The following is an 8,608-nucleotide window of genomic DNA, read 5'->3' on the forward strand; positions in this document are numbered from 1 at the left end:
TTAGTGTGCTGGTTTACTGTTAAATGCCTTGTCCTTTTATTTATGTTTTTTATTTAAAATACATATTTAAATGTATTACCCCACTGATGTCTCAATTTTTAGTAATTTTATATTCATTTTTTTATTATTGAAACTCACCATTAGCTTCTGCATTTTCCACCCTAAGCTTATACTCGAGTCAGTCAGTTTTTCTGGTTTCCTAGGTAATAATTAGGTACCATGGCTTATACTCGGGTTGGCTTATATTCAAGTCTATACGGTAATTTTAAATATTGTGTTTTCTGACATATGATAATTCTGTTCATTATGAATATAATTTTATTTCCATAGAGCTTATAAAGGATCCTATTTGTGTAAACATCTAAAATACATATCATATCATTTTTGCAAGATTGAATTGTAATATTTTTCATCTATTGAATTTAAAACCTTTAATAATTTTAAATTAAATACATTCCAAAAACTGTACATTGGATATTATACTTCCAATTTAAAACTCAATATGTTAAAATTGAGTAGTTTTCTCTTAATTTTACTAATAGTATTGAATACAACATGCATAGATTTGGAATATTTCATTAAGACCATTAATGCTACAGTATTGCCACTGTAGAATATGGAGCGATTAAAGCTGTTTCTCCACTGACTCAGGAGCTCCGAGTGTGCAGTGAGTTACACAGGGGGCTACTAAGCGCAGGGTAAGAAGTTGGAATCCATCAGTTGCTCCTACGGAGTTAACATCTCAGAAACCCTAGAAAGCTCTCCCCTATAGAGTCAGGAAGATTTGGTGTTCCCTCAGTGTTTGTTTATTTGTTTTCTGGTTCTAAACTTACCCAGTAAAGCCAACATATATGATACTCAAGCTGTGATATTTTGAAAGCAACACTTTTCTATGAAATATTTTAACACATTTGGAAATTACCCATCTCTGTATATAGTTTCAGTATCTTGAAAATAATACTTTTTCAACCCTAAGAACAATATATGCCCAGTAATCAGGTAACACGGCTTTGAGTAAATCTGCTGCACATGACCTCTTCAATTTGTTAAAGAGCAAAGACGTATTTGAACTATGGTGTTGACAAAAATAAATTGTATGTGCTATAGATTGGTAGAAGAAACAAGTCTGTCTTGAAAAAAGGAAAGCCAAAATGCTCCTTAGAATTGAGGGTGAGGATTAGTCTGATGGATCTAGTGAGCTGAGTGGTGGTGTGAACACAGCTCAGAGATGGGGAGCGCTTGCAGAATGGGTGACCAGCAGAGAGCAGAATCCCAGGCAGCTTTTTCACTCTTCGACAAGGACGGTGCTAAACTGATAAGGACAAAGGAATTGGGACCCTCAATGAGGTCTCTTGGGCAGAATCCCACAGAAGCAGAATTACAAGCTATGGTGAATGAAGTAGACCCTGATGGTAATGAGACCATTGACTTCAATGACACCAAGAAAAAGGAAGGACACGGACGGTGAGGAAGAAACTAGAGAAGCGTCCGTGTGTTCGGTAGGGATGGGCCATGCCTATATTCGTGTGGCAGAACTCCATCAGCGATGGGATGAAAAACCTTGCAGAGAAGTGAACCGATGAAGAGGTTGATGAAATGATCGGGGACGCAGATACTGATGGGGATGGTCAAGTAAACTACGAAGAGTTTATACAAACGATGACAGCAAGATTAAGACGTTGTACAGAATGTGTTAACGTTCTTGTACAAAACTGTTTCTTTGCCTCTTCTTTGTATCTTATCTATAAAAGGTTCCACCCAACTTTCAAACAATATACATGTATAGTAATTAGGACTCCATCCCTCCATGTTCTCTTCCCTTAGCTTCCTGTCATTGTCCTGAAACCTTATTTTAGAAAAGTGATACAGCAACGTGTTGCAGGTGCCTTACCCTGGATAAAGCTAAGCCCTTCTGCACATCTAAACTAAGGGGGTGTTGGTCAGAGGAGGGAACATCTGGGAAGGCCTTTTTATTCAGTAGTTTCCTTTTGGCAAGGGAATTCCTTTCCCCCCACTGCCCCGTGCTTTACCAAGCATAATGCCATCTCATCCGCTAGGCAATGTCTCTTCATCATCAACAAATTCCTCAACAAAAGAAGTAGTAAAGAAACCAGTTGGTGCCCAGCTTGGAGTGTCTGAAGTCTTACAGGATTGTCTTAAAACAAGCAGCCAAAAAAAAAAAAAAAAACAAGCAGTGAGGCAGCAATTACATCCACAGGGATCCAAGTATTTCAAATAATAAAATCCAAATCCAAAGGAAGGAATTGTGTCAGTCCTCAAATTCTGAAAATCCCATAAAGCGCTGGATGACAGTGAAAGCCCAAAATCCATTTGTTGGGTCTGTACGTGGATTAAACATCAGGTGAATCTTGTCAGACTGTAGTTCAAGGATGTGAATGGCCTTGATATCAGACAAAGCATTGCAAAGTTGATTATAGCAGAAATAGCTAGGTCAAAATGTAACAATGTATCACTTGATCTCCCTTCGTGACCCATTTTAAAGTCATTTCAGTTTTTATATTTTGACTTTCTTTTCAATTGAGTTTCTCTATTTTGTTACGGATGGCTTTCTCTTTGTTTGCTTACAGTTTATCATAGTATATAATTTTCTATATATGAAATCCAGGAGGGATAAATATTTATAAAATGTAACTAGGTTAATACTTACCTAGAGGCATGGCAGGGGAGGTTAGGGGAAAATGGGGAGCAAAAACAATAAGAGAAAATAAAATGCTCTGAAATGGATTATAATGATGATTGCACAAGTCTTCTTAATATACTTGAACAATTAAATTGTATGATATGCAAATTGTATGCCAATAAATCGATTTTTTAAAAGAAAGTGCTTCTAAAACATAGCCTTTAAAACAGAATTTGGGGTTAATTTCTCCTGAAAAATAGTAGAGTGCTTCTTAGTGAATTGATTAAAATGAATCATTTTTCTGAATTTTTCAAATTTCAATACATTTTCACTTGTTGCTATCTTGAAATGATGAGCCATATGGTTTTATTTTTACATATTGATCACAAAAAACTAATCATTTTTGAGAATTTTTCAATGACTACTACATATATTTCCTTCTGAGAAAAATTGACATAATCTGTCCACACAGCAGCCATATAAAAAAGGAATAAATAACTTGTGTTTGCAGTGGATACTTGTTTCTCTGCTTCACATATAGAAAGTAAACATTTACTCTGCATGCAGTACAGGGCACTCACCTGCCAATCAGCTATGCTGACGTGATTGCATGTAGCTGTGCAGCTGGAGGCTCTGCCACCAGCAGGATCCCTCGGGATGGAGAGAATTCAGTGGCATTTTTAGACTAAAGGTAGCCCAGAAGGATTGACGAACTACTTCTGAAAACATTGGCCAGTATAGATGTAAACAAAACAGGGACATTGCCTGATGTCGTACTAGAAGATGAGCACCTCCTGTTGGAAGGCTCTCACATGACCGGCAGGAGATGTCTCCCCCATGTCGTGTTGAACTTACTGGCGAGGATGAACAAGCCTCTGAGGACCTTCATATGCGCATGTGGCACAGCACAAAGTGTAAGCATGTTTTAGTAATTTAAACATACAAAGTATGAAACAAAGAAAATTGGAAGTTACCAAACTGAAACAGAACACTTGAATATCAACATCCTGGTCAGTGAACTGCATTGGACTTGTACAGGACCTTTCGAATCAGATAATTATAGAGTCTACTACAATTAAAATGACAAATTAAAAAATAAAGTTTCCACATTGATCATTAAAAAGGGTATTCCGTCATATGACCTGAAATATAAAGCTGTCAGTGACAGAATAATAGTGGGCCAGGAAATAGGACTAGTATTTAAATTTATGCATCAACCCTGATGTGAAAGATGAAGAAACTAAAGATTTTTACCAACTTCTACAGTCTGAAATTGATAAAATATACAATCAAGATGCACTGATAATTTCTAGTGATGGGAATGTGAACGTTGGAAACAAAAGAATGATCAATTGTTGGAAAATATGAACTGGGTTTCAGAAATGACCCTGAAGACCACATGATAAAATTTTGAAAGACAAACATCTGATTCATTGGAAATATGTGTTTAACAACAAAACAAATGGAATTTTTACACACAGACCACTCCAGATGGAGTACACAGAAAACAAATCAACAATATCTGTGAAAACTGATGGCTAAATTCCCTATCAGGGAGAATACAACTAGAGGCTGACTGCTAAATAAACCACCAATTAACCAGTCCATGTGTAAGTTCTAGTTGAACTGAAGAAAAGGCAACAAGTCCTGAGAGCCAAAGTGCCACCTTGAATATATCTTATCTGAGTGTAGATATTACCTCAAAAATAGATTTATTGCATTGTACACTAGTGATCAAAGACCAAGTAGGTTATAGGATGAAATCAAAGACATCATTCATGAAGAAAGCAAAGAAATCATTAAAAAGACAAGAAAGAAAAGACCAAATTGATGGCAGAAGAAACTCTGAAACTTGTTTTTTAGCATAAAGTAGTTAAAGCACAGGAAAGAAATGATTAATTCAAAGAGCTAGACAGAAATTTTGAGGGCTAGCTCAAGAAGACAGTAAAGTATTATAATGAAATGAGCTGGAATTATAACATAAAAAGGGAAGCTGCTGCTACTCGGCGTTTCTGCACCTGAAAGGCCTACAGAAGAAGCCCAAGCCTCTAATTGAAAGGTAGTGGTAGTGAAGAATATTTCCAGAACCAACAAATCTGTCTAAAAGAGGCACAGCCAGAATGCTTTTTGGAAGCAAATATGAAAACAACACCATACGTCCCTTGGACATGTGATCTTGAGAAAACAATCCCCATAAAAGGACACGGTGCTTGATGAAGTGGAAGGCCATTACACAGGAGGATGGCCCTCAATGAGATGGATTGACCCAGTGGCCACAGCAATGGACTCACGCATAACAAATGTGACAGTGTTTCATTCTGTGGTCCGGTGAGTTGGGGTAGATGCAAGGGAAGCTAACAACAACAATACAGCTGAAATACTGAAGAGTATGATACATAAAATGTTAAACTATTAAGGAAGCATCAAAAGATGGGAGGATACAAGGGAGCATGAAAATTTGTGGAAATGTTCCACTATATTTTAATTTCATTTTTCTTTGAATTTTTTGAAACCCATTGTGTATAAAATCACTGTACCTACCAGAATTATTTAGCAATCAATCATTTCAGGAGATCATATATGATAAAGACCTTATGATTTTTGTGAAGGTAGACGTTCATGTTACATTGATAATAAAGGCTTGGGGGGAGTTCCAAGAATTGCGACAAAAATCTGTTTAGATGTTTCAACAAACAGATGCAACACTGGACATTCCCATTTGTTTAGACCAGGAACATTGGAAGACATCTTCCTGAACTACCACCTGGAAGAGATCTATAACCCTGACTATTCTAATGAATGCTGATCTGGTGGAGCATGGAAATAATCAAATATGATCAGTAACATCACACACATCAACTTTTGCTGAAATCAACTCATAAGTTGTGGGAGCACCACACTGACAGGCAGCTGCCAGAAATTCAAGTCAGATTCAGAAGAAGGCTTGGGACCATGTATGCCATTCCTGATATCAGATGAATCTTAGTTGAAAATAGAAAATTCCAGAAATATATTTATCGATGTATTGTTTTCTTTTGTTTTCACTATTGAGGGAAAGGTTGTGAACTCATATCTGACCTCCTCTTTCTACACATGGGGCAAGGAGAATTCAACTCGACACCAAGGCAAGGCCTATGAAAAAGAGGTCAGACATGACAGCACACTAACTATCCTTCCCAGGACACGTCTTTCCAGGATTTGTTAGGGAGCTAGATTTAGGAATAAAGGAGGGTGTCCTTCCCAGGCCTGCAAAGGCTCCCTTAAAGGAGGTTGGAAACTAATCAGAGAGCCACTGGACACATCTGAAGACCCCGGATTGAGCATGCTTATTCTGCGGGCCCCAAGCCAGGTGGGATGAACACCTGGGAACCCATACTAGGCCCAGGCTCGTGACATCACCCAGGTGGGCTTAACTTAGCCAATGAGGTTAACCAAGGCCATCAACCATGCCTCCCCAGCCAGAGGTTTGGAATATCCTGGCTGTGGGAAGGCCTCACTCTCTCTTACCGGGCTCCCAGTCAGCGGCAGGTGGAGGGTGAGGGTCTCCCTCCCCTGTGTGGGTGCACAGTCCTACTGGGGGCCCACAGCCTCTTGACCCACAAGTTCTTACTCTCTGGGCCCTCAAGTTCTTAGACTCTAGGGTTCCTGGGGTCTGGTCTCCCAGATCCCCCACCCCAGTTCTGCACGTGTGGGTGCTCTTTTCCATGTGGTTGTTAGTGCCCAGTTGTGAACCCCTTTAAGACTGCCAGAAATGTATCCTGTCCTTCATAAAAGCCCTCTTGGATCATACAACATGCTTCCACGTGAATTCTTTCAGTGGGGAAACAACCGAGGTATTACCCACTCCAGAAACCTGACAGATTCAGTGGTCCAGGGTAATGACTACAGAGAACTCAAACCCTACTCTCAGTTACCGGGTTCATTAGGAAAATTGAGAGGTTCTAAGTCAGGATCCTTTCCTCACAGTTCTTCCTCTCAGCCATGTCCTCAGGCCTGTTTTTCTCTAGGCCTCTCAGCTTCTTGACCTCTGCCCTCCTTCAGCAAATTCAGTTCCTAACAACACTCTTTAGCACCAATAAATAACCACAGGAGACGCCACTTTACCAACCAGTCTCCTGCCCCCAACACTCAGCTAGTTTACTCCTTCAGTGAGCCAGGAAGCCTGCCGGTCTGTTGCACTCTGCACTGCCGCCACCCCACGTAAGAACTTGTGATCCAGAAGACATGCTTCACCCATGGCTCTTCTTTCTAAATGGTCACGATATTCTCTATTCCTGTTTCTGAGATGGCTCATTTAAAAAAAAAACCAAAACATTTATTGGGGGCTCTTACATCTCTTATCAGAATCCATATATTCATCCAGTGTGTCAAGCACATTTGCACATATGTTTCCATCATCATTTTCAAAGCAGTCTCTTCTCCCTTGAGCCTGATATCAGCTCCCCATTTCTTCCCCCAACCTCCCCTACCTGCCCTCCCTCACAAACCCTTGATATTATTATTTTCATATCTTACATCATTCTATGCTGCCCCTCACCCACTTTTCTGTTATTTGTCCCCCTAAGAGGCGGTTATAAGTTGATCTTTGTAATCACTTCCCTCTATCTTCCCCAACCCTGTCCTTATCCTCCTGGTATCTCTACTCTCATTGTTGGCCCTGAGGGGCTTATCTATCCTGGATTCCTTGTGTTGTGGGCTCTGATCTGTGACAGTGCGCATGTTCTAGTCTAATCTGATTTGTAAGGTAGAATTGAGGTCATGATAGTGGAGTGAAGGAAGCACCAAAGAACTAGAGGCAAGTTGTATGTTTCATCGGTGCTATACTGCACCCTGACTGGCTCATCTCTTCCCTGTGACCCCTCTGTGAGGAGATGTCCAATTGTCTACAGATGGACCTTGGGTCTCCACTCCATGGACCCCACTACCCCAATTCACCTTAAGTATGATTTTGTTTTGGGTCTTAAATGCCTAACACCTGAACCCATTGACACCTCATGATCACATAGGTTGGTGTGCTTCTTCCATGTGGACTTTGTTGCTTCTCAGCTAGATGGCCACTGTTTATCTTCAAGCCTTTAAGACACCAGATGCTATATCTTTTTATAGCTGGCACCATCAGCTTTCTTCACAGTACTTGCTTATGTACCCATTTTGTTTTCAGTGATCTTGTTGGGAAGGTGAGCATCACAGATGCCAGATTATTAGAACAAAGTGTTCATGTGTTGATGGAATACTTGATCCAAGGTCCAATGTCCAACTTCAACCTTAATTCTTATCATATAGATAAGAATATATAGTTCTACTCCCCTCTCGCTATATATATATTTACATATGTATATGCCTGTATTTAGACCTCTATAAATGTCCTTTGCCTTATGGTTCTTTCCTCTATTTCCTTTTATTTCCTCTTATCTCACAAACATGTTCAGGCTTTGTTCAGGTTTAATAATTCCTTGCTGCTACATTGTCCTTGATTAAGCCCCAATAGGCATTCTGTGCCATTCTCCCCATTGATTTTAGTTCACTTGTTGTTCCCTTGTCCCTGGGTTGCCCCCCTTCCTTTCTCCTACCTCCCTTTGTCCTGTATCACCCCAGAAACATTGGTCCCATTCTTTTCATCTCTGAATTATTTATCCTGTCTAGATTATCTAGATAGACATGCAGATACATTAATAAGCATAAAACTCAAGCAAAGGCAAATAAAACAATAAAGGAAGTCAAGACCAAATACACAATGAAACAACAACAAAAGCAACATAAAGAAGCCACTGACCAAAATGAAAAAGCCTATAAATAGTTCAAGGTCTGTTTGTTGGCCTTTACAAGTGTTTTCCAGTCCGGTCTAATGGGGTGCCACACTCTTGTCTATATTTGGTATTCCCCGGGAATTTCATCGCTTTGCTCCCCTTGCTGCTCTGTTGTATGCCCTTAGTGTTTCTACCCAATGTGAAGAGGTCAGATTGTGCA

At 39.7% G+C, this 8,608-nt stretch overlaps 1 pseudogene; it reads left to right on the top strand.

Moving 5' to 3' along the window:
• Window positions 1-1,228: 1,228 nt before the first annotated feature.
• On the top strand, window positions 1,229-1,824 carry LOC142426585 (neo-calmodulin pseudogene; annotated as a pseudogene).
• Window positions 1,825-8,608: the final 6,784 nt, after the last annotated feature.

The sequence above is a fragment of the Tenrec ecaudatus genome, chromosome 14 (genome assembly GCF_050624435.1).
Source record: "Tenrec ecaudatus isolate mTenEca1 chromosome 14, mTenEca1.hap1, whole genome shotgun sequence".
Classification (NCBI taxonomy): Eukaryota; Metazoa; Chordata; class Mammalia; order Afrosoricida; family Tenrecidae; genus Tenrec; species Tenrec ecaudatus.